This window comes from Bombina bombina, chromosome 4, assembly GCF_027579735.1.
Source record: "Bombina bombina isolate aBomBom1 chromosome 4, aBomBom1.pri, whole genome shotgun sequence".
Lineage (NCBI taxonomy): Eukaryota > Metazoa > Chordata > Amphibia > Anura > Bombinatoridae > Bombina > Bombina bombina.
In genome coordinates, this window is record NC_069502.1 from 447,814,354 (window position 1) to 447,840,458 (window position 26,105).

At 37.7% G+C, this 26,105-nt stretch overlaps 1 protein-coding gene across 1 annotated transcript in view; it reads right to left on the minus strand.

Moving 5' to 3' along the window:
- Positions 1-20,206, minus strand: part of DIS3L2 (DIS3 like 3'-5' exoribonuclease 2) — a 1,626,200-nt gene extending 1,605,994 nt beyond the window's left edge. The window contains exon 1 of the mRNA XM_053711913.1: positions 20,180-20,206. The gene's annotated coding sequence lies outside the window, so the exon portion shown is untranslated. The remainder of the gene's footprint in view (positions 1-20,179) is intronic.
- Positions 20,207-26,105: the final 5,899 nt, after the last annotated feature.

Here is a 26,105-nt window from a genome sequence, read left to right on the forward strand (position 1 = left end):
TAGTGAATGGCAAAGATGTGTTTTAACCTAACTGCTACCAAAGTTAATAATGATAACATCAGATATTAATAAGTTTGAATTTGATAGAAACGGTGACGCAACACTGTATGACACATGGATATTAACATGCCTATCTTTAGCTACATAAATAGATATTAACATGGCTATCTTGTATATTATAGATTTTAAAATAATAATAACTAAACAGGTATCAAACTAGAGCTAAACAGTGGCAACAAGATAATATAATATAATCATTAGTTATAATTTAACACATATACTTTCCAGCTTGACACTTTATGGAGTTTAAAACGTTTGTTAGACTGTTATTTTTAATATTTGATACCAGTATAATAAAAATCATTAATATCCTATAATCCAGTATATCTCCTGTCGGGATAAGATGTGAAATTTGTTGCCACCTCTTGGGGGACTTACAATCTGTTCGATAGCCTGCCACCTAAAGGTACTCAGATTTCCATGATGGACCTCCAAAAAATGTTTAGATAGAGCTGAAACCGCTCTCTCTTGGTTCACGTATGAAAGATGCTCTTTTATCCTAGTCCCCACTTCCCTAGTGGTTCTGCCTACATATTGGCGGACACACTGGGTACATTCTATCAAGTATACCACATATCTGTTACCACACTTAACACATCCTTTTGTGTCAAAAACTTCCATAGTTGTAGCTGAAGTGAAGGTGTTAGATACATATATGTGGTCACAAGATTTGCATGACCTTTTTCCACATTTGTAGGTACCATTGAAGTGTAACCAAGAATGATTTCTTTTTTCCTTCTTGAGCATACTAGGGGCTAAAAGATTGCCCAGCGTCAGATTCTTTTTGTAAACAAAGTTACACCCATCATTAATGACGCCGCGCAGTCTAGTGTCCCCTCTTAGAATCGGCAAATTCTTTCTTATTATATTACACACTTGGTAATATTGATTAGAGTATGTAGTAACCAATGTTGGTTTTGTCTTTGTGTCAGTGCTAGTAGTCAATTTCTTTGTCTTGTGTGTAAACAAATCCTCTCTGTCCATTTGGCTAACTTCAATATAGGATCGTTTGACCAATTTTTTAGGGTACTGTCTGTCTGCAAACCTTTCGCTAAGGCTTTGACTCTCTCCCTGAAAATCTTCAAAACGAGTACAGTTTCGTCTAGCTCGCATAAATTGACCTTTGGCAATACCCTTAAACACATGCCCAGGATGACTGCTGCGAGCGTGTAACAGGGCATTGCCCGAGATCGGTTTTCTGAAGAGAGTAGAGTTTATCTTTTTGGAACATTGATGAAATGTCAATGTAACATCAAGGTAGTTGATGGATCTCTTGTTCCATTCAAACGTGAACTTCAGGCCTATCTTATTCTTGTTAAGATGTTCTACAAATGCCTGTGCCTGAGAATGACCTGAAGACCAAATAATCAACAGGTCATCAATGAAGCGCATATATTTCACTATTGAAGATGAAAAGATGTTGCCATCTCCATAGACGTGGAACCGCTCCCACCACCCCATAAAGAGGTTGGCATAAGAGGGGGCAAATTATGACTATGATATGTCTGACCTATATTCAATATAAAATAAAAAAAATCAGAAACATTAATGCACCATCTTGCAATTTACGCAAAAAAAGAAGTATGTTTAAAATGTCTAACCAAATATTACATACATTAGAATTACAAAATGTCTGATCCCAGAGGGGTGGCTTAAAGGGACATGACACCCATATTTTTTCTTTCATGATTTAGAAAGAGAATGCATTTTTAAACAACTTTATAATTTATTTCTATTATCTAATTTGTGTTATTCTCTTGATATTCTTTGCTGAAAAGCATATCTAGATATGCTCAGTAGCTGCTGATTGGTTGCTGCACATATAAGCCTCATGTGATTGGCTCACCCATATGCATTGCTTTTTCTTCAAATAAGGATATCTAAAAAATGAAGCAAAATAAATAATACAAATGTAAACAACATTACAATTTACTTCTATGTTCTATCTGAATCATGAAAGAAAGATTTTGGGTTTAGTGGCCCTTTAACTCCTGCCTGCATTGTATGCCTGTTCCTACAACTAAAAATAGCATTAGCAAAGTTAACATTTAATTAAAAAAAAAAAAAGAAGAAAAACAATTTTGACTGCAATTGTTTTTTTAATTGCTAAATACCACCCAACTTTTGCCTTTCTTGGAGGAGCCAAACTAGGCTTTAGTTCAAAGGCAGCAACAAGACTGACCAGGGTCATAATGTTAGTATAAACCAGGGGATTTCAAACCTGTCATCAGGCCTCGATAACAGGCCAGATTTTCAGCATTATCTTGGGTGAAAGCAAGCTAATAACCAAGTTTCCTAATCTGTAAATTATTTAACCTGTGCTCCAGATCAAATATCCTGAAAATCTGGTAAAAAGTTAATTGTTTTGCATTTATCAGCAAAAGCCATTTAGGGAAATATGTAGCAGTGTTAGCCTTGAAACCACTGCCGGTGCATTTCAAATCCTAATTAGAAAATTCCTTAATTTTCAGATCTAAATTACATGGAAAGGGAACCCAATGAATAATGAAAGTATATTGCAAATTTGCTTCACTGTGTATAATTAAACAGTTTACTGTTTTGAGTAATGGCCTTACGATCTAAATCTCGCCAGACCTTAGAGCTCATGTCTCATCAGCACTGTGAGGTCCCTCAAACAACTTTAGAAAGGCACATTTTACCTTGAGAACAGTTTAGCTTTCTATGTTCTGGATGTGAACGAGCGGCTCCTATATTACAATATAATGCCCAACAATGAGCCTCAAAGATTATGAGCAATTTATTATGGTGATTAATTTACTATTGTAAACTTACAATTGTACATTCTTTTAAAATATTTATCATGGGTGACTCATTATGTAAAGTGCTTTAGATACATTGCTAATGTATTTTTCTTTTTACAAATCTTTGACCATTTTAACAGTACAAGAGAAGAAAATTAAGCTCTCTTGTTTTTTAAATTAAAATTGACATTGCCAACGAGTATGAGTTAACTCAAATTGAGCTGAGCAGGACCTTCCAAAAGTGGATTTGGGAGTAAGGTTCACTCTGATTAAACAGCTAGTATTCTTTTGACTTTTCACCAGATGAAGATTATCCTTCAAACTCTCTGCAGCAAACATTTTGCAGAATCTGGCAAATCTCTACTAGGTTAAACCATTGGGAAAAATACCGGAGATGCATCTAATGGATCCCATATCACTTACAACTCCATGCATGTTTCTAGTTAGTTTTGTCCAGCATCCTATTCAGTTTGTGTTCCATGGATTAGGGAAACCAAAGCACAATTTTTCCTGGAGTAAACTGAGCATTTTTTCTTACTATAGATTACACCCCTCAAAAAGGACATGTTTACACTTATTCTAGAAAAGTAACATTCCTTCAAATTTTAGGCACTAACTTTTCTATTTTGTGTGTGGCCTTTTCTTTCCTAATCACAGCTTAATCTACAGGTATTATAAAAGAACACAATGAGGATTGAAAAATATGAATGAATGGCAATGTTAAAAGTTCAGACTTTTTCCCCATTAAATGCAGTTTTTAATCGGTCTGTATATATATGTATACATAATTTAATAATATGAAGGTTCATACTATATTGCTATTATAGATGTGGGTATATTATGATATACCCCCCTTCAAAAAAAGTGAATCAACTGTGTATACTGCGGTCATAAGGCTCTCTCTGACTGGAGTTGCAATTATATTTATAAAAGAGCGTTGGATCCTAGTGTTCCTTCACAAGACAGTAGCAGAACAGATTATGTGCCATTCCAATCTATAAGAAAATAGTTTAGAGAGGTGTAACAATTTTTAGACTAATCTAGTTTAGTCTTGATCACTGAAAAAGGAAGACAGTCATGAGAGAGACACACAGACAGGAAAACCTAATTTATGTAAGAAATTGCCTGATAAATTAATTTCTGTCATGGTGGAGAGAGTCCACAAAATGTTACATATGGGATATACATTCCTACAAGGAGGCGGTAAAGTTTCCCAAACCACAAAAGTCTATAAATAGCTTTCCCACGTCACACATACCTTAGTTTTACAAATCGCTAAGTAGTGAGGTGTTTAAAAGGAGTAAAAGCCAATAATGAGGAGCAGGAAAAAGGATGCATTAAACAAAAAAAATATATATATAACCCACAAATGGGTGGGTCCCTGTGGCCTCTCACCACCATGAAAAAAATGTATTAGGTAAGTTCTTTCATAAACTGTGTTTTCTTTCATGTAGGTGTCAAGAGTCCACCAGCTGTTAAGTATGGGATATAATATCTAAGATTTGTTAGTCCACAAGTAACAAGAAAGGGCGGGATAAAAAAACCAAAAACATTTTTTGCTGAGAAAAATCCAGAACCCAAATAATGCCTTTTATGACAAATAAACGGCACAATTATCAAACTGAGACAACTGCCTGAAGGACCTTTATACCAAAAGCTGCTTCTGATGAGGCAAAAACATCAAAATGGTAACATTTAGTAAAAGGTATGCAGAGAAGACCAAGTGGCTGTTTATCAATTTGATCAACTGAAGCCTCATTCTTGAAAGCCCAAGATGTGGCAACCAATCTAGTAGAATGAGTTGTAATTCTCTGAGGCGGAGACTGACCCGCCTACAAATATGCTTGGTGGATCAAAAATTTCAACAAAGAGGCTAAAGAAATATAGACCTTCTGACCTTTTTTTTTAGGTAAAAAGGACAAACAGACTAGAAGTCTGTCTGAAATCTTTAGTAGCATCAACATAATATTTTAATGCTCTAACAACATCCAAAGAATGCAAAGCTTCTAAGTAGCATTTTTCGGATTAGAACACAAGGAAGAAACGATAATTTCCCGATTACCATTGTAAGAGTTAACAACCTTAGGTAAAAATGTAAAAGAAGTCCACAAAACAGCATTATATCGATGGAAATGAGACTCACAAGAGCAGACAATGAAGAAACTCTTCTGGCAAAAGAGACAACATTTTCCAAGAAAGTAGTTTAAAGTCCAAAGTATGCATAGGCTCAAAAGGAAGAGGATGTAAGACCTTTAGCAATAGGTTAAGACTCCAGGGAGGAGAAATAGGTTTAAAGGGACATTAAACATTAAATACATGCTAGATAGAATGATGCATTCAAACAAAAGATTAGTCCATGAGTAAAATGTAGATGTATTTTTTTAAAGTTTTATTAGTTGTTTAAAAAGTGACAAAATACGTGTAAAGTTTGTGTTTATAAAACACTGGCAGCTGCCATGTTGTAACTTGTGTTACCTTCTCTGCTGTGGTCAATTAGGGACCGTTATAAATAGGTTACTAGAGTGTGCAGCCAATGGTTGTGCTGGATTTAACTGTGTTCTGCACTTCCATTTCTAACAGGAACTGAAAAGCTCACAATTTCGGAATAGAATAACAGGCAAAGAGGACAAAATAAATAATGAAAGTATATTGCAGAGTTTTTATATATATATATATATATATATATATATATATATATATATATATATATACACACATACATATATATATATATATATATATATATATATATATATATATATATATATATATATATATATATATATATATATATATATATATATATACACACACAATTAATCATTTTATATTACCATCTCAAAGTGTTTAATGTCCCTTTAATAACAGGTTTAATTTGAATTAAAGCCAGAACAAAACAATGAATAGCAGGTAAATTAGCAATTTTTCTGTGGAACATTACAGAATGAACAGAGGTTTGTCCTTTTAAAGTACTGGCAAGCTACAGAAGGTCCCATTGGAATCAATCCACCCCAAATCACTGTGTTAAATGCTTATTACCTAAACCCTCAATTAAGCACTATTTTTACGATTGCCCACATATTAATCAATTTTGGGCTCAACTACAATATTGAGCAAACATTACCTTTAAAATTAATATTTCGCTAGACCCAAAAAAAAAACCAAAAAAAAAAAACAAAAAAAAAAAAAAACCGGTATTTCTAGTCTTCTGGGGTACATAACACCTACATCCAATACTTACACTATGTATTCTAATAGCACGACAGAATCTTAGAACAATGGATCTCTAGAAAAAGCCCCACTATAACTTAATTCAAACAAAAACTACTCTGGCAGTTGTTCAATGAACAACTTGACGTTAACTTAGACACCAAACATAGGTTGAGACACTTTTTAAATACTGTAAGTGGGAAAAACTTATAACATGACCCCTTCAACAACGTCAGATAATAAAACCTCTAGTGGAATTAACCAACTGAATTGTACACGACCTGAACACTTCTGACCGAGTTGGAGGTGGAGGGAGAAACCTTAGCCTCATTGTATAGGCAAAGTAACAAATGTTTGAGTTTGCAATTATGCGACAACAGAAGATTAGATTGATACTGAAATCACAACAGCAACACACAGGTATCTCCATGTCTAGACAAATTTTTATTTATTATAGATATTTTCTTTTGTTTTTTAATTTAAAGTGTAGAGGTTATGTTGGTTATAAAAAAAATTTAAAAAAAAAGGAAGGCAAACATATGGACTCAAAAGACTCTCTTATCCTCGGACAAAATCATCTCAATACAACACCAAGACTTGGGAAATGAATCATAAATTTATACAAACTAACAATCTATGCACACTTTCTCTCATGTATGATACCTCGCAAACAATGTAATTTGGTGAATCTGTATTGAAATATGTATTCCCCAAAAAAAAAATAAAAAAATAATAGTACTGGCAAGCAAACATTTATCCAAACCATCCTGAAGAAACTGAAGAATCCTAGGAATTCTAAAAGAATGCCAGGAGTAATCATGAGTAAAACACCATGAAATATAAGTTTTCTTGAAACAGGTTTGTGGGCTTGAATCAGTGTTAATCACAGTCAGAGAATCCTCTATGACTGAGAGCCAAGTGTTCAATTTCCATGCCATGAAGTTGAGACGTTAGATCTGGATGGAAGAAGGGACCTTGAGACAGAAGGTCTGACCTTAGAGAAAGAGGCCACAGCAAGCAACTGGACATCCAAACTAGATCTGCATAACATATCCTGTGAGGCCACACAGGGGCTATCAGAATTACTGAGGATCATTCTTTCTTTTGGAAATCACCCAGAGGGGAAAATATTTAAGCAGACTGGTAAGACGAGGGAACTGCGAGAGCATCCAATACCTCTGCCTGAGGATCCTTGGACCTCGCAAGGTACCTGGGAAGTTTGTTGTTCAAATGAGATGCATTCTATTTCTGGTAGGCCCAATAATTGAACAATCCGATAGAACACATATTGGTGGAGAGACCACTCTCCCAGATGTAGGGTCTGACAACTGAGGTAATCTGCCTCCTAGTTGTCTACACCTAGCATGTGAATCGCAATAATGAGGTAAGAATTTGCTTCCGCCAAGTAAGGATTCAAGATACCTCTGAGTTCCTCATTGAAGATTGACATAGGCCACAGTTGTGATATTTTCGGTCTTAAATCAGAGATGAGGCTCTTTCTTAAATAAAGACCAAGCCTGAAGGTCCCTGAAAAGAGCATGAAGTGCCAAGATATTGATTTGAAAATGAACAAAGAGTCTGATACTGCAATCATAAAGCCTAGAACTTCCATACACATAGACACTGAAGGGAATGAAAGAGCTAAAACTGGTTTCAGCTTGTCTAAACCTTTTAGTAATTATTTTCCTTTAAGGAAAGAGTCATGGACACAGAGTCTATCTGGAAATCTAAAAAGGTTATTTTTGTTAGAGGTATCAAGGAACTCTTCGGTAAATTGATCCTCCAACCATGTTTTTGAAGAAACGACAGATGATTCTGCTAAATGAAAAGATTGAGCTAGTAACAAGTTATCATCCAAATAAGAAAACACTGCAACACCCTGAGCTCTGATTACAGATAGAAGGGCACCGATAACTTTTGAAAATATTCTTGGAGCAGTAGCTAGGCCAAAAGGAAGAGCCACAAAATGGTAATGCTTTTCCAGAAAAAGAGAATCCCAGAAGTTGATAATGTTCTGGGTGGATAGGAATGTGAAGGTTAACATCCTGTAAAATCTATTGTGGACATACACATAGAGATCTTGCTGGACAAAAGGCAGAATAGTCTAAATAGTTCCTGTATGAAAGTTGGAATTCTTACAAACTTGTTTAGAGTTTTCAGATACAGAATTGGTCTAAAAGCATTTTCCTTTTTGGCACAATAAAGAGATTGGGGGGGGGGGACCCACATCCTTTTTTTCTTGTAAAGGTACTGTAACAATTACTCCCATATTGTCTAGGTCTGGAACACATTTTAGAAAAGCTTGGGCCTTTATATGATATTTTGGAATATGGGAGAGGAAAAAAAAAAAATCTTGCCGTGGGAGGACAAATTTTGAATGATGTTCTCAATTCAGAGATTGTATACAGATTATAACCAAAATTCTTGAAGACATTTTAATCTGCCACCCACCAGAAGTACTGGATTGGGGCAACACCTTCATGAGGTCTTAAAGGCAGGATTCAGTTAATTATACTGTTTGGACTTATTTCAATTTGAAGAAGGTCTCAATACTGAGCCAGGGGGGTTTAGGGGAGGGGACAGTTTTCTGTTCTGACGCAAGAAAAAAAAACGTTTGGGAGCTTTAAATTTCCCCTTAGACTTTTTGTCTTAAAGGGAAACTCAGGTTTTATTAAATTTTCATGATTCAGATACAGCATCTAATTTTAAACAACTTTCCAATTTACTTCCATTAAAACAAATGTGCACAATCTTTTATATTTACACTTTTTGAGTCACCAGCTCCTACTGAGCATGTGCAAGAACTCACAGACTATACGTATATACATTTGTGATTGGCTGCTGTCACATGGTACAGGGGGAGTGGAAATATACATAACTTTGAAATGTGTTAGAAAAGGTTCTACTAATTATTTGAAATTCAGAGTAAATGCTTTTGTATTGTCTTGTTATCTTGCATTTGTTGATTATGCAAATCTACTGTGTTTACTGGTCCTTTAAAGAAGGAACACTCCCTTACCTACAGCAATAGTTGAAATAATAGAATCCAGTTGCGATCCAAATATATTATTTCCTTGAAATGAAAGAGATAGTAATCTGGTCGTAGATACCCTATTAGCATGCCATGATTTAAGCCATAAAGCTCTAGCTAAAAACATAGCTTTAAAAGATAATTTTCAGGATATCAAATACTGCATCGCAAATAAAATTATTTGCATGTTGAAGTAAATTCAGAATGCTGGAGCATTCAGGGTCAGAAGATAACTGCTGAGCAAGACTGGATAACAAGAAAGAAGTAGCAGCTACATCAGCAATAGATATGGCTAGCCTAAGAATATAGCCAGTATGTAAATATGCCCTTCTTAGATAAGATTTAAGTTTTCTATCTAAAGGGTCTTTAAGAGGAAATACGGTCTTCCAAAGGAATAGCAATACCTTTAGCTAGAGTGGAAATGGCCCATCAACTTTGGGGACTGCTGCCATAGCTCTAAATTAGCAGTAGGTAGAGGATAGTTTATTTTGGGGGCTTTTAAAAAAAGCTTGAACAAGGGTTAGAAAACGTACCTGGTTTAAACATTCTTTAGCTACCTCAGGGAGATTAACAACAGTTTTGAACACTGAATTTAAACGGTTACAGGGTCTATCATCAGAAGGTTTAGTTTCTTCAATACCTAAAGTAACTAAGACTTTTCTTAAAATAGAACGAATGTGCTCAATTTTAAACAAAAGAGGAATTATCAGGTTCTGTATCTCATCATTAGAGGATACTTCAGTATTTTGTTCAGAAGTGCATATATTACTAGTAGAAGGTAATACCAGAACTGACCTCTTATGTTTATTTGATGGCAGTAGTGCAGTCAGGGCCTTCTCAATGGCAGTAGCAATAAACGTTTTCATTGCTGGGGGTACGCCATCTGCATCCATCATGTGTACTGAGGTATGGAAATAGATTGCTTTTTGGAAAAAAAAAAAAAAAATCACCACCACTTGTAATTTAAAAAATTGCTATGTGAAGAAAAGTATCAAACAAAAAATATCTAGCAAATACGAAGCCCTTGGTGTGTTTGAGGGCACACAGCAAAGAAGGGGCAGGTCTTGTAAGGAAAAATTTTGGCGCCAAATTATTTCCGGCAAAATTAAAAATGTGCATAACAACAACATCACACAAAGACTGATATATTGTTTGATGCAGCGTGTGGGCTTGTGAGAAAAAAAAAAAAAAAAAAAAAAAACTATAGAATCAGTTAAGGTGCCAAAATAAAAAAAAATATCCTAAAAAACACGGTACTTTGGGTAAATTTTATAAATGTCATAATTTAATCCTCCAAAAAAAAAAAAAAAAAACATAATTTATGCTTACCTGATAAATTCCTTTCTTCTGTAGTGTGATCAGTCCACGGGTCATCATTACTTCTGGGATATTAACTCCTCCCCAACAGGAAGTGCAAGAGGATTCACCCAGCAGAGCTGCATATAGCTCCTCCCCTCTACGTCACTCCCAGTCATTCGACCAAGGACCAACGAGAAAGGAAAAGCCAAGGGTGAAGTGTTGACTGGAGTATAAATTAAAAAATATTTACCTGCCTTAAAAACAGGGCGGGCCGTGGACTGATCACACTACAGAAGAAAGGAATTTATCAGGTAAGCATAAATTATGTTTTCTTCTGTTAAGTGTGATCAGTCCACGGGTCATCATTACTTCTGGGATACCAATACCAAAGCAAAAGTACACGGATGACGGGAGGGATAGGCAGGCTCTTTATACAGAAGGAACCACTGCCTGAAGAGCCTTTCTCCCAAAAATAGCCTCCGATGAAGCAAAAGTGTCAAATTTGTAAAATTTGGAAAAAGTATGAAGCGAAGACCAAGTTGCAGCCTTGCAAATCTGTTCAACAGAGGCCTCATTCTTAAAGGCCCAAGTAGAAGCCACAGCTCTAGTGGAATGAGCTGTAATCCTTTCAGGAGGCTGCTGTCCAGCAGACTCATAAGCTAAACGAATTATGCTACGAAGCCAAAAAGAAAGAGAGGTAGCAGAAGCTTTTTGACCTCTCCTCTGCCCAGAGTAAACGACAAACAGAGAAGACGTTTGTCGAAATTCCTTAGTTGCCTGTAAGTAAAATTTTAGAGCACGGACTACATCCAGGTTGTGCAGTAGACGTTCCTTCTTCGAAGAAGGATTTGGGCATAAAGAAGGAACAACAATCTCTTGATTGATATTCCTGTTAGTAACTACCTTAGGTAAGAACCCAGGTTTAGTACGCAGAACTACCTTATCCGAATGAAAAATCAAATAAGGAGAATCACAATGTAAGGCTGATAACTCAGAGACTCTTCGAGCCGAGGAAATAGCCATTAAAAATAGAACTTTCCAAGATAACAACTTTATATCAATGGAATGAAGGGGTTCAAACGGAACGCCCTGTAAAACATTAAGAACAAGGTTTAAACTCCATGGTGGAGCAACCGTTTTAAACACAGGCTTAATCCTGGCCAAAGCCTGACAAAAAGCCTGGACGTCAGGAACTTCTGACAGACGTTTGTGTAACAGAATGGACAGAGCTGAGATCTGTCCCTTTAAGGAACTAGCGGATAAACCCTTTTCTAAACCTTCTTGTAGAAAAGACAATATCCTAGGAATCCTAACCTTACTCCAAGAGTAACCTTTGGATTCACACCAATATAGGTATTTACGCCATATCTTATGGTAAATCTTTCTGGTAACAGGTTTCCTAGCCTGTATTAAGGTATCAATAACTGACTCAGAAAACCCACGTCTTGATAAAATCAAGCGTTCAATTTCCAAGCAGTCAGCTTCAGAGAAGTTAGATTTTGATGTTTGAAGGGACCCTGTATCAGAAGGTCCTGTTTCAGAGGTAGAGACCAAGGTGGACAGGATGACATGTCCACCAGATCTGCATACCAAGTCCTGCGTGGCCACGCAGGTGCTATTAGAATCACTGATGCTCTCTCTTGTTTGATTCTGGCAATCAATCGAGGAAGCATCGGGAAGGGTGGAAACACTTAAGCCATCCTGAAGTCCCAAGGTGCTGTCAGGGCATCTATCAGGACTGCTTCTGGATCCCTGGATCTGGACCCGTAACGAGGAAGCTTGGCGTTCTGTCGAGACGCCATGAGATCTATCTCTGGTTTGCCCCAACGTCGAAGTATTTGGGCAAAGACCTCCGGATGAAGTTCCCACTCCCCCGGATGAAAAGTCTGACGACTTAAGAAATCCGCCTCCCAGTTCTCCACTCCCGGGATGTGGATTGCTGACAGGTGGCAAGAGTGAGACTCTGCCCAGCGAATTATCTTTGATACTTCCATCATAGCTAGGGAGCTTCGTGTCCCTCCCTGATGGTTGATGTAAGCTACAGTCGTGATGTTGTCCGACTGAAACCTGATGAAACCCCGCGTTGTCAACTGGGGCCAAGCCAGGAGGGCATTGAGAACTGCTCTCAATTCCAGAATGTTTATTGGCAGGAGACTCTCCTCCTGACTCCATTGTCCCTGAGCCTTCAGAGAATTCCAGACGGCACCCCAACCTAGAAGGCTGGCGTCTGTTGTTACAATTGTCCAGTCTGGTCTGCTGAATGGCATCCCCCTGGACAGATGTGGCCGAGAAAGCCACCAAAGAAGAGAATTTCTGGTCTCTTGATCCAGATTCAGAGAAGGGGATAAGTCTGAGTAATCCCCATTCCACTGACTTAGCATGCACAGTTGCAGTGGTCTGAGGTGTAGGCGTGCAAAGGGTACTATGTCCATTGCCGCTACCATTAAGCCGATTACCTCCATGCATTGAGCCACTGACGGGTGTTGAATGGAATGAAGGGTGCGGCAAGCACTTTGAAGTCTTGTTAACCTGTCCTCTGTCAGGTAAATCTTCATTTTTACAGAATCTATAAGAGTCTCCAGGAAGGGAACTCTTGTGAGTGGAACGAGTGAACTTTTCTTTTCGTTCACCTTCCATCCATGTGACCTTAGAAATGCCAGTACTAACTCTGTATGAGACTTGGCAGTTTGAAAGCTTGAAGCTTGAATCAGAATGTCGTCTAGGTATGGAGCTACCGAGATTCCCCGCGGTCTTAGTACCGCCAGAAGAGCACCCAGAACCTTTGTGAAGATTCTTGGAGCTGTAGCCAATCCGAATGGAAGAGCTACAAACTGGTAATGCCTGTCTAGGAAGGCAAACCTTAGGTACCGGTAATGATCTTTGTGAATCGGTATGTGAAGGTAAGCATCTTTTAAATCTACAGTGGTCATGTACTGACCCTCTTGGATCATAGGTAAAATTGTCCGAATAGTCTCCATCTTGAACGATGGAACTCTTAGGAACTTGTTTAGGATCTTTAAGTCCAGGATTGGTCTGAAAGTTCCCTCTTTTTTGGGAACCACAAACAGATTTGAGTAAAACCCCTGGCCCTGTTCCGATCGTGGAACTGGGTGGATTACTCCCATTAACAAGAGCTCTTGTACGCAGCGTAGAAACGCCTCTTTCTTTGTCTGGATTGTTGACAACCTTGACAGATGAAATCTCTCTCTTGGAGGAGAGTATTTGAAGTCCAGAAGGTATCCCTGAGATATTATTTCTAGCGCCCAGGGATCCTGGACATCTCTTGCCCAAGCCTGGGCGAAGAGAGAAAGCCTGCCCCCCACTAGATCCGATCCCGGATCGGGGGCCCTCAATTCATGCCGTTTTAGGGGCAGCAGTAGGTTTCCTGGTCTGCTTGCCCTTGTTCCAGGACTGGTTAGGTTTCCAGCCTTGTCTGTAGCGAGCAACAGCTCCTTCCTGTTTTGGTGCAGAGGAAGTTGATGCTGCTCCTGCTTTGAAATTACGAAAGGAACGAAAATTAGACTGTCTAGTCTTAGTTTTGGCTTTGTCCTGAGGCAGGGCATGGCCTTTACCTCCTGTAATGTCAGCGATAATCTCTTTCAACCCGGGCCCGAATAAGGTCTGCCCTTTGAAAGGTATATTAAGCAATTTAGACTTAGAAGTAACATCAGCTGACCAGGATTTTAGCCACAGCGCCCTGCGTGCCTGAATGGCGAATCCTGAATTCTTCGCCGTAAGTTTAGTTAGATGTACTACGGCCTCCGAAATGAATGAATTAGCTAGTTTAAGGACTCTAAGCCTGTCCGTAATGTCGTCCAGAGTAGCTGAACTAATGTTCTCTTCCAGAGACTCAATCCAGAACGCCGCTGCAGCCGTGATCGGCGCAATGCATGCAAGGGGTTGCAATATAAAACCTTGTTGAACAAACATTTTCTTAAGGTAACCCTCTAATTTTTTATCCATTGGATCTGAAAAAGCACAGCTATCCTCCACCGGGATAGTGGTACGCTTAGCTAAAGTAGAAACTGCTCCCTCTACCTTAGGGACCGTTTGCCATAAGTCCCGTGTGGTGGCGTCTATTGGAAACATTTTTCTAAATATCGGAGGGGGTGAGAACGGCACACCGGGTCTATCCCACTCCTTAGAAACAATTTCAGTAATTCTCTTAGGAAAAACCTCAGTACTCGTCGGTACCGCAAAATATTTATCCAACCTACACATTTTCTCTGGTATTGCAACAGTGTTACAATCATTCAGAGCCGCTAACACCTCCCCTAGTAATACACGGAGGTTTTCCAGTTTAAATTTAAAATTTGAAATATCTGAATCCAGTCTGTTTGGATCAGAACCGTCACCCACAGAATGAAGTTCTCCGTCCTCATGTTCTGCAACCTGTGACGCAGTGTCTGACATGGCCCTAATATTATCAGCGCACTCTGTTCTCACCCCAGAGTGATCACGCTTACCTCTTAGTTCTGGTAATTTAGCCAAAACTTCAGTCATAACAGAAGCCATATCCTGTAATGTGATTTGTAATGGCCGGCCAGATGTACTCGGCGCTACAATATCACGCACCTCCCGAGCGGGAGATGCAGGTACTGGCACGTGAGGCGAGTTAGTCGGCATAACTCTCCCCTCGTTGTTTGGTGAAATTTTTTCAATTTGTACAGATTGACTTTTATTTAAAGTAGCATCAATACAGTTAGTACATAAATTTCTATTGGGCTCCACTTTGGCATTGCAACAAATGACACAGGTATCTTCCTCTGAATCAGACATGTTTAACACACTAGCAAATAAACTTGCAACTTGGAATACAATTCAATTAGAATAATATTAAAAACGTACTGTGCCTTTAAGAAGCACAGAAAATCTATGACAGTTGAAAATTAATAAATTGAAACATTTATAGCCTCAATCCTTGTAAACAACACAACTTTAGCAAAGGTTTAATCCCAATAGCAAAGATAACAAATTCTGAAAGCAGGAAACAATTACAGAATAAACGTTTTTTTTATCACAGTCAACTATAATTCTCACAGCTCTGCTGAGAGAAATTACCTCCCTCAAAATAAGTTTGAAGACCCCTGAGTTCTGTAGAGATGAACCGGATCATGCAGGAAATACAATGAGCTGCTGACTGAAATAACTGATGCATAGAAAAGGCGCCAAAAAACGGCCCCTCCCCCTCACACACAGCAGTGAGAGAGAACAGAAACTGTCAGAAAAAGATTAAGCAACTGCCAAGTGGAAAAATAGTGCCCAAACATTTATTCACTCAGTACCTCAGCAAATGAAAACGATTTTACATTCCAGCAAAAACGTTAAACATAATTTCTAGTTATTAAACAGCTTTATGTACTTCTTACAGTGTAATTCTAGTGAAGTACCATTCCCCAGAATACTGAAGTGTAAAGTATACATACATGACATTATATCGGTATGGCAGGATTTTCTCATCAATTCCATTGTCAGAAAATAAAAGCTGCTACATACCTCTATGCAGATTCATCTGCCCGCTGTCCCCTGATCTGAAGTTTACCTCTCCTCAGATGGCCGAGAAACAGCAATATGATCTTAACTACTCCGGCTAAAATCATAGCAAAAACTCTGGTAGATTCTTCTTCAAACTCTGCCAGAGAGGTAATAACACACTCCGGTGCTATTTTAAAATAACAAACTTTTGATTGAAGATATAAAACTAAGTATAATCACCATAGCCCTCTCACACCTCCTATCTAGTCGTTGGGTGCAAGAGAATGACTGGGAGTGACGTAGAGGGGAGGAGCTATATGCAGCTCTGCTGGGTGAATCCTCTTGCACTTCCTGTTGGGGAGGAGTTAATATCCCAGAAGTAATGATGACCCGTGGACTGATCACACTTAACAGAAGAAAACATAACCATTTATATAAGCTCCAAAATTCTTGTGCTGAATATTAGTATAAAGAAACAAGCAAACAAAGGGAATAAAACTGGTCCCTATGATAGATATGAGTGTCCAATAGTTAAAATAAAAAAATAAAAAAAAAATAAAAAAAATGTACCTTTAGACTTTCACCCACTGAAAGCAGACAGCAAAACAAACCAGTACTGAAAGATCAGCAGAGGTAATGGAATAGGAGTATAATATCGATCTGTAAAAGGGAGGCAGAAGACGAATCCCTGCGACCGAATTCACACAGAGCCTATGAAAAGATTTCCCAGAGGTGTAAACATGGTGTTATGAGGCAGTACTCCCTTCACATCCCTCTGACAAGCACTGTACTCTGAGGTGAACCGGGCTTCAATATGATCGGAAGCACCTTTCACGGAAGAAATCAAGCACATCATGCTTCAACCACTTCCTAAGGAGGCAAAGTTTAAAACTGAGGTGGGAGGAGTATATATAGCATTTTGAGGTTTGGGAAACTTTGCCTCTGCCTGATAGGAATGTATATCCCATACGTAACAGTTCATGGACTCTCACCACCTATATGAAAAATACAGCAGCACCACAGTAGTTTATCTTTCAAACTTTATTAGTACCTGGAGGTTTTTTACCTCCAGGTACTAATAAAGTTTGAAAGATAAACTACTGTGGTGCTGCTGGATTTTCTTTGCTCTTGATGTATGGGAGTCTTTGAGCAGTGGCTCCTCCAGCTTTGCACACCAAATCTACATCACTGGTGCTTGAGTCGTTTTTGAGACTGAGTATATGAAAAATACACAGAGTACACAAGCATGAAAAAAAAGAGAGGAGAGAAAAGCTACAGGTGACAGACTATATATACTCTTTTTCAAATGCTTTTAACTTTGGATCTTTCAAATTTTGGCAGTTTTTAGGCACGCTGTGACAACAAAAGTTTAAAATAAGTAAGTGTTAAGTAGGATTGACATTAAGTGCTAAATTAAAAAAAAAAAGTTATATATGGAAATAATCAGCAATTAAACGCCAAAAAGTAAGGCACTGCTTGGGCTTCTAACACTACACGCAAAGCAGCACGCAACTAGGGGAAGAGGCGTCAGCTGGCGAGGGTTTACAAGCGCTACAAGATGAAAAATTTAATGACGCGGCAGCCATATTAGATTCCTCCAGACAAATTAGCGTTTGGTGAGAGGAATCTATTGGTCAGCAGTAGTGCCTGGATCCTAGAGCAGGGTTCTTCAAACCACGGGTCGGGACCCATTAATGGGTCGCAACGCCATGTTTACTGGGTCCCGACTTGTGTGTGTGCATGTTATATGTGTGTGCTGCATGAGAGTGTGTTGTGTGTGCTTGTTGTATGTCTGGGTGTGTCATGTGTGCGTGGTATACGAGTGTGTGTGCGTGTTATATGTGTGCGTGTGTTGAATGAGAGCGTGTGTGCGTGTTATATGTGTGTGTTGCATGAGTGTGTTGTTGTATGTGTGTTATGAGTGTGTTGTATGAGAGTGTTTGTGGTGTGTATTTGTATGTTATTACCTTTTACAACACTTTCAAGAAAGAAAAAAAAAAAATCCAAAAATTGCAGCTCTTACTTAAAGAGACACTGAACCCAAATTCTTCTTTCGTGATTCAGATAGAGCATGCAATTTTAAGCAACTTTCTAATTTACGCCTATTATCAATTTTTCTTCATTCTCTTGGTATCTTTATTTGAAAAAGGCATCTAAGCTTTTTTTTTGGTTCTGTACTCTGGATAGTACTTTGTTATCGGTGGATGAATTTATCCACGAATCCGCAAGGACAACCCTGGTTGTTCACCAAAAATGGGCCGGCATCTAAACTTACATTTCAAATAAAGATACCAAGAAAATGTGATAATAGGAGTAAATAAGAAAGTTGCTTAAAATGTCATGCTCTATCTGAAGCACAAAAGAGAAAATTTGGGTTCAGTGTCCATTTAATATATTTGCAGACCAAACATAAAAATAGGGTCACAAAAGTGTGTGGTATCATGGCCCTATGTCTTGGGGGAAAAAGTTTGAAGAACCCTGACCTAGATGACACGCACAAGGTAGGAATTGCAACCATGTAAGGTGTATATTGTGCAACAACAAAGCAATAAAATGTTTTGTTTTTTTACCCACACAAAGATGTATTCATTTGTTTATCAGCTTTCTTTATTTTGTTTGTATTGTACAATATACACCTTACTATTGCACAAGCCCAGCCAGTAGTTGTGGTCAAGTTGTAGATATCAGGGTACAGACTACAGTGTAGACAAGCTGCGAAGCGGTGCAGTGCAAAGTAAAGGTTGCAAACTTTTCTAGCTGCTTTGCTTGCAGTGTGTCACAGCCTTTAGTTTACAACGAGACCACTAACAAACTACAAGTACTGTGCTGACAAAACCTTACAGCATTTATGATTTAACCCAAAAAAAAAGTTGAATTGAGGAAAAATGCAATAGTAGCGAGGTGGTAGTTGTGTTTAATGAAAAACTGATGCTTTAACATCAAATTGAGAATACAGTAGAAGTTACCCTCTTTGCTAATGCAACTATGGAGGCCATGCCATTTCCCCCCTCAATCCAACCACACTTTTTACCTAATTGTGTATCATACTTGTATTCAACAGTATTATGGTCATAACTGAGCCAAGGCTTAGGTATACATAACTCGGTCTTTATTTTGTTTGCTTGTTTGTTTTTTGATGGTCCCAAGCAGACATAGCCAGTGAGTCAAATCGGCAGAGGTTGTTGTAGAACTCAGCGTTGCTATTGTTAATGTTGATTGGCTCACCAGCTATTTCCACTTGGGATCAGCAGGGGTTAAACACATAATTGCGCAGAGTCAATAGTGCTAAAAATGACATACTTTAACAAATTAGAGTTGTCCATTTAAACAGGCCACCTCTGCAGAAGTATAGATGTCCACAAATCCTTGTCTGTAAACTTATACTTAGATAATGTTTTATTGGTCACCATCAATACAATGCATACAATCTACAAATCAATGGGTTATCAACTCAGCGGGTTCAAATCCAAAGGAAAACAAAAATTAGTGTTTAAAAAAAAAAAAGGGTTTGTCATTAGGCAAAGCAGACAGCTACTTATGGAAACCTTACAAAGAGTTTAGCAATTAGGCTTGTCTAAAATACACTGGGAAGTTTTTGTGCAAAATACACTAGGAAAGGCCAGAGATCTGTGCTCATTAACTAATGATGAAAATGTACAAATGTATGTTTGAAAGAGGTAAGCATTCTCACTTCTCAAACACTGGTCACACACACACTTTGGATGCCCATTACAGCTCCACTCCAGGGGCATCCACATTGTGTTCCTGTTAATACTCAAACTCTATACTCATACTTCAAAACTAGTCATTGTTCTCTCACAGAAGCACCCCCTCTAATACTAGGGGATATTTACAACTTCTCATTGATTTCATTATATATACAGTTTAATTCACTTTCGGTCACACACCATGATCAGTAACAGCTGCACTCTAAATATTCACAGGGGGTATCAGTCATTGTTCCCCTCTAGTCAAACAAGTGTCACAGGTTTATACATGTCAGTCTCATAATCTGCCAGTCATAAGTCCTCTATGAACAGACACACCGGGAGCTACTGTTTCCACATTAAGTGTGTCTCTCACCCTGGTCACTCGTATCGGGTGACATCCATTGTTAAGTGGGGGTCAAACATGGACGGTCAACTCCACAGAATTTACTTTTATTGTGTTCCCTCTTCTAACACATTGACATCTTTGTTTCTCCTCTAAATACTCAAAAATAGATGTCAGCTAGTGCCCCCTCTGATCCAATGTTATTCACATAAATGCTTAAACCCAATATTGCAATATGCTGCCTCACAAAAGCAGCATTTTAAACCAGGAACCACTTTTCAGCACTCACCGGAAACGTCCTGTGGTTAACGTGCCCCAGCGTCTGTTAAATAGCCTATAGACTGCAAGCTACGAAACTTGTAATTCCGGGTAACTCCACTGCTCGGTCACGTGGGAAGGCGGGGTTTAATTGCGAGTTAGTCACTAAGCACTTTGTAGACAGCTTGTGTATTTTATTTATTATTATTATTAACAATAATGTATCTTCGGAGATTTATATTTATTTTGTTGTAAAACATTCACGAGAATGGATTTGGTTACAATATTTTTGAATGTATACATTCGAGCTAGAAGCTGATGGGCGGTGTGTTACCCATGTAACAGTTTCGTCTACGCGGGCAACACTGTTCTGCCTGAATGTCAATGTTTCTGTTAAAGGGACATGAAACCCAAATTTTTTCTTTCATGATTTAGAAAGAGCATACAATAATAAACAACTTTCTAATTTACTTCTATTGTCTATTTTGATTCATTCTATTGATATTCTTTGCTGAAAAGCATATCTAGATATGCTTAGTAGCTGCTGATTGGTAGCTGCACATAGATGCCTCCTGTGATTGGTTCACTGTGTGCATTGCTATTTCTTCATTAAAGTATATCTAAAGAATAAAGCAAATTAGGTAATAGAAGTAAATTGGAATGTTGTTTAAAATTATATTCTCTACCTTAATCATGAAAGAAAATGTTTGGGTATAGTGTCCCTTTAAATCTATCTGTAGGACTGAACCGAATCCACCATAGTTTCCCTGTAATCCGGTTGTCCTGTGCATTCATTTTGAGTCTTTTCACTGAAATGAACCCAATTTTTTTATTTCATGATTCAGATAGAGCATGACATTTTAAACAATTTTCTAATTAACACTTATCAATTTTTCTTCGTTCTCTTGCTATTTTTATTTTAAAAGCAAAAATGTAAATATTAGCAGCAAGCCCATTTTAGGTTCAGCACCACGGATAGCGCTTGCTTATTGGAGAATTACATTTACCCACCAATAAGCAAGCATAACCCAGGTTCTCAACCAAAAATGGGGCGACTCCTATGCATCACATTCTTGCTTTTTAAATAATCATAGCAAGAGAATGAAGAAAAATGTATAATAGGAGTAAATTAGAAAGTTGGTTAAAAGTGCATGCTCTATCTGAATCATTAAAGAAAAAATTTGGGTTTAGTGTCCCTTTAATGGAAAGACAGGGAAATATAAGGAAAAGTTTGCAAACTTTCTAACACTTCTAAGTTCAATAACTGGAACAAATGCAGTGTGACCTTCAAAACTAAAGTACTGGGTTATTCGTAGTAGGTTTACAATTTATGCATTTTATTCTTGGACCCGGACATCACATTTCTTGAGCCAGCCCTGGCTAAGGACACACATCTTTTGACCACTTGGACTGTTTAAAAAGTTTAAATTTATACTCGAGTTCCAGTTAAAAATTACAGTTATATACAAAGAGAAAGAAAGTAGCATCCCTTAAGCCATCTAACGAGACAAAATTAAAGTGCCATAAAACATGTTGAGATCTGTGCATATTCTAAAACGGCTAATTAAGTAAGAAATAGTTTACATTAAAAAAATGTTTAAAAATTGCTGGCAAATATTTTAAAATATTTTTCAAAAATAAGCAAAATGTGTTACATAGCTGTGCTTTCTGGGGTAGACTGACCCCCCCCCCCCCCTTTATCAGTGTTTAACATCAGAAACACAGGCATTGTATTTTAACCTAGTTCACAACAGCTTATTTGCTTCTAGACATGCTCCTGCAGATAATGACTTAACATCTGCATTCTACCATATCAATGGTGGATATGGATGCAGCCATAAAAGGAATTGTGTGGGTGGAGTTAGAGCTGGACAATTAAGACACTTAAAAAAAGTGTTAATGACGAGGCACTGCCGTGTAAATTTGCAGGTAAAGTAATTAAAGTACATATTATTATATTTTGTCGATATCCCAACTTGTTTTATGTCCCTTTAAGTTGATCCAAAAGGACACACAGGGCAAGGGGGGGGGGGGGGTCCTCAGTCCTCAGAAAAAGATTATGAGGAAAAATGAAAGGATAATAAAACAACATTTATTGTATCGAAATAAAAAGTAAGAGATTAAAAACACATTAAAAGCTCTAACAAAGTTATAACACACAGGGGCAACATTTATTGTATCAAAATAAAAAGTAAGAGATTAAAAACACATTAAAAGCACTAACAAAGTTATAACACACAGGGGCATGAAACTGTGCTGATTCACAGTATTGATTCTATATGCACAGTAAATGTCTATACATTCAAATGAACAGCCTAATACCAGAAAAGTTCAATGAACTATCCCCATTATATAGTGCAACACAAAACAAAAAGACCCCTTACCTATAGTCTACCAGTGACTATAAGGTCTTCCTAAGGAGAACCAAATAAGGGATTGGCAATCTGCTACTCTCACGTGTTGCTCCTATACAATTATTTAAAAAGGCTGGGTGTTCCTGTACTTGTCTGGTACTTCAAAAGCATCTAATGTAAAGAAATCCACACAAATCATATCATATATAAGTGCAATGACCTAATCACGCCACAAAACGCCTGACTCACGTTTCGCTCCTGCTTTATCAAAGGCCTCTTTGTAGTGCTTAAGGGATGCTACTTTCTTTCTCTGAGATATTTGCTATTTGTATAGGTGTAACATCTTTGAGAAAGCGGCATTTCCAATTCCAAGACAAGAAACACATCAAATATACAGTTATGTTTACTAAATATGTTCCCCATTTGGATTTTTACAAAGTTTCAATAAAGGAATCTTTTAAACCACTTACCACTTTCATACAAATTTCTTTGTGAGACATAACAGCTATTCCTATTCACCACAATGAAGCCATGCAGTCATACATAGATACCAGAATGCATTAAAGAAATACTAAACCCATATTTTTTCTTTCATGGTTCAGAAAGAGCATGCAATTTTAAGCAACGTTCTAATTTACTCCTATTATCGATTTTTCTTCGTTCTCTTGCTATCTTTATTTAAAAAGCAGGAATTTAAAGCTGAGGAGCCGGCCCATTTTAGTTTCAGCACCCTGGATAGTGCTTGCTTATTGGTGGCTACATTGATTAAACCAATAAGCAAGCATAACCCAGGTTCTGAACCAAAAATGGGCCGGCTCTTACGCTTTACATTCCTGCTTTTTAAATAAAGATAGCAAGAGATCTTAGAAAAATTGATAATAGGAGTAAACGATAAAGTTGCCTAAAATTTCATGCTCTATCTGAATCATGAAAGAAAAAAAATTGGATTTAGTGTCCCTTTAATCTTTGAGAGATAGACAGCTACTAGTACTGATTGTTACCTCTCAGAAAAGAGCGAGTGAGTGTTGCTTATTAATAGGCAGTGGATAATTAATGCCATACACATATAATCTATCTAATGGGTTTTACTTAAAGCTCAACCCAGCCAAGGTAAGATATTTTATATGATGACCAGTATGTTTCACCTACTAGACAAGAGAAAGTTTTACTATATATAGAGAGAGGGAGAGAGACACACACTGGGCTATCTTTCTTCATTCCTATATACTATACAAACATTGAAGTTTGGCTAATCTAAGAATATGGGAAGTACAGCAACAATGTGCTAAACTGACTCCCAGTAAAATAATATTTCAGATTTAAATTGTCTTGTATGATCATGTTTGATACTTTCCCATCTTAGGAAATGTAGTTAAAGAGGCATTAAACACTAAATGCATTCCATGCACCTCCCTCTATGGATGCTGCCATTTTAGATTGGTTACACTGCAGGTATCTGAATGAGAGAGAGCTCCTGCACATTATCATTGGAATGCAGTGAAAGCTACAGCTTAACATGGCTGCACCAATGACAAGAGGGAGGCAGGGAGATACCTAAATACTGTGAATTTAGTTTTTAATGTCTCAATGCAACTGGAAATAAACCTTGAAAATTGAAGGAAAAAAACAAAACAATTTTAGTAAAAGAGTAGAAAAAAGTCCATGTGAAACACTCAGTAATTATGGGGACTAACCTGCTCTCAGCTGATAATTTCACCTGTGCACGAGTTCAGATATCTAAAAACATTGGCCCACTAGTGCACTTAAGACTGGAGTTCAAAATCACTGCACTAGAGCATGAATACTTATTTTCATGGGGCTCTTGATAAAATAAACATAATTAATGCATTTACATTTACTATCTATTGCAAAAACATGCAACTATGTTTATTATGATTTTCCAGCACTAACTCCTATTCATGGTATTTATAACGGGCCAGAATACAAGTGAAGCGCCAAAAATTGCTTTTGCGCAAGCAATATTAGTCCTCCACTGAATAATACCAGCGCAGACTAACGTGTGCTGGTATTACAAGATAAGCACAATGTGAATGCGAGCTCACGTTCACATTGCTAGGAAACATTACGCTCACAAGATCACACATCCATAGGCTCCAATGGAAGCCTCTTTCTGATGACGTCAGAGATGGCACAGAATATAAGCGCAGCAAAGGAGGTAAGTCGCACAGCGATGGCAGCAAATTGTAATTATATATGTATATGATTATATACAAAAGTTCCCATAGACCGCAATGTAAATGCACTTTTCAGTTCCATTTTTTTCTCCCAACACCCCACTCCCGCCAATTTTAATCCCAAAATACTGCCTAGTGCAGTTATTTTATAAAAAAATAAAAATGCTTCAGTTTTTATTTTTTAATAAAATACACTACACTGTAATTTGGGACACATTGATAAAATTAACTAGAGATCTGATATCAGGTTAATCTTATAAGCGCTAATAGCTACCGCGAGCTCACGGTAGTAATAACCAGACACTTGTAATGGTTGGTTATGTATTGCGTGCCCGCAAATGGGCAAATTTGCCAGTTTGCGGGCATGCAATAAATTGGCCCTCCACTTGTAATCTAGCCCATAGTATTTAACTGATGTAATGCAATGGAAAAGCCTGTATACTCACGGTAGTAATAACCAGACACTTGTAATGGCTGGTTATGTATCGCGTGCCCGCAAACGGGCAAATTTGCCAGTTTGCGGGCATGCAATAAATTGGCCCTCCACTTGTAATCTAGCCCATAGTATTTAACTGATGTAATGCAATGGAAAAGCCTGTATATAATTCTAAGAACGTTTAGTATTATGATCATGTTATAGCCATACTTAGGAATATCAACATATAGTTTTATTTTATTAATATAGGTGTTTGGAGAAATCCTTTTCTGTGTCTACCTGTCTGTTCTTTTCAATGGTTCTTAAAAGTACTTAAAAGATACTGCATGTACACCAGATCTTCTCTGTGCCACCAGCTGGTAACTTGAATTAAGTGGGTCTTGGCAGGAGCTGCTGTGAGACTTATCATTGTTACTTCATGTGAAAGGGCTGGGTTTTTCTATCACAAGCAAACACTTGAAACTATATCCTAGTGAGGGTGCATATTGTTATTGTTGCCTGTTACAGAGGTTGGCTCTGTGAAGCATAGCACGTCTACATGTTTAAGTATAATTTTCTGGCCAAACACCACATCTGTCATTATAGTTTAATTATGTTTATGCAAAATGAGAGCCAATTGAAAGGTTATTGCATATACTACTGGCATATGCAACCGTGAGGTTATACAAATGAGTGATTTCATCTTGTTTTATATCTATATTTATATATATATATATAGATGTATGTATGTAGACACATATATATATATGTATATTAGGGTTGCACGATTAATCGCAGGCGTGGTTTTAAAACCGCGAGAGTACGCAATTTTTTTTTTTAAATCTTCAGATCGTCATAAAAACGGAGGTGGAGAGGGAGGATGCGATGCGAACCAGTGTACAGCCGTGGGCGGACCTGAGAATGCCCGCAAAACTGCCATTTTAGAAGAGATTGAAGAGTGTGTGGGAGTCATCTGGGAGTGTTGTGACAGTG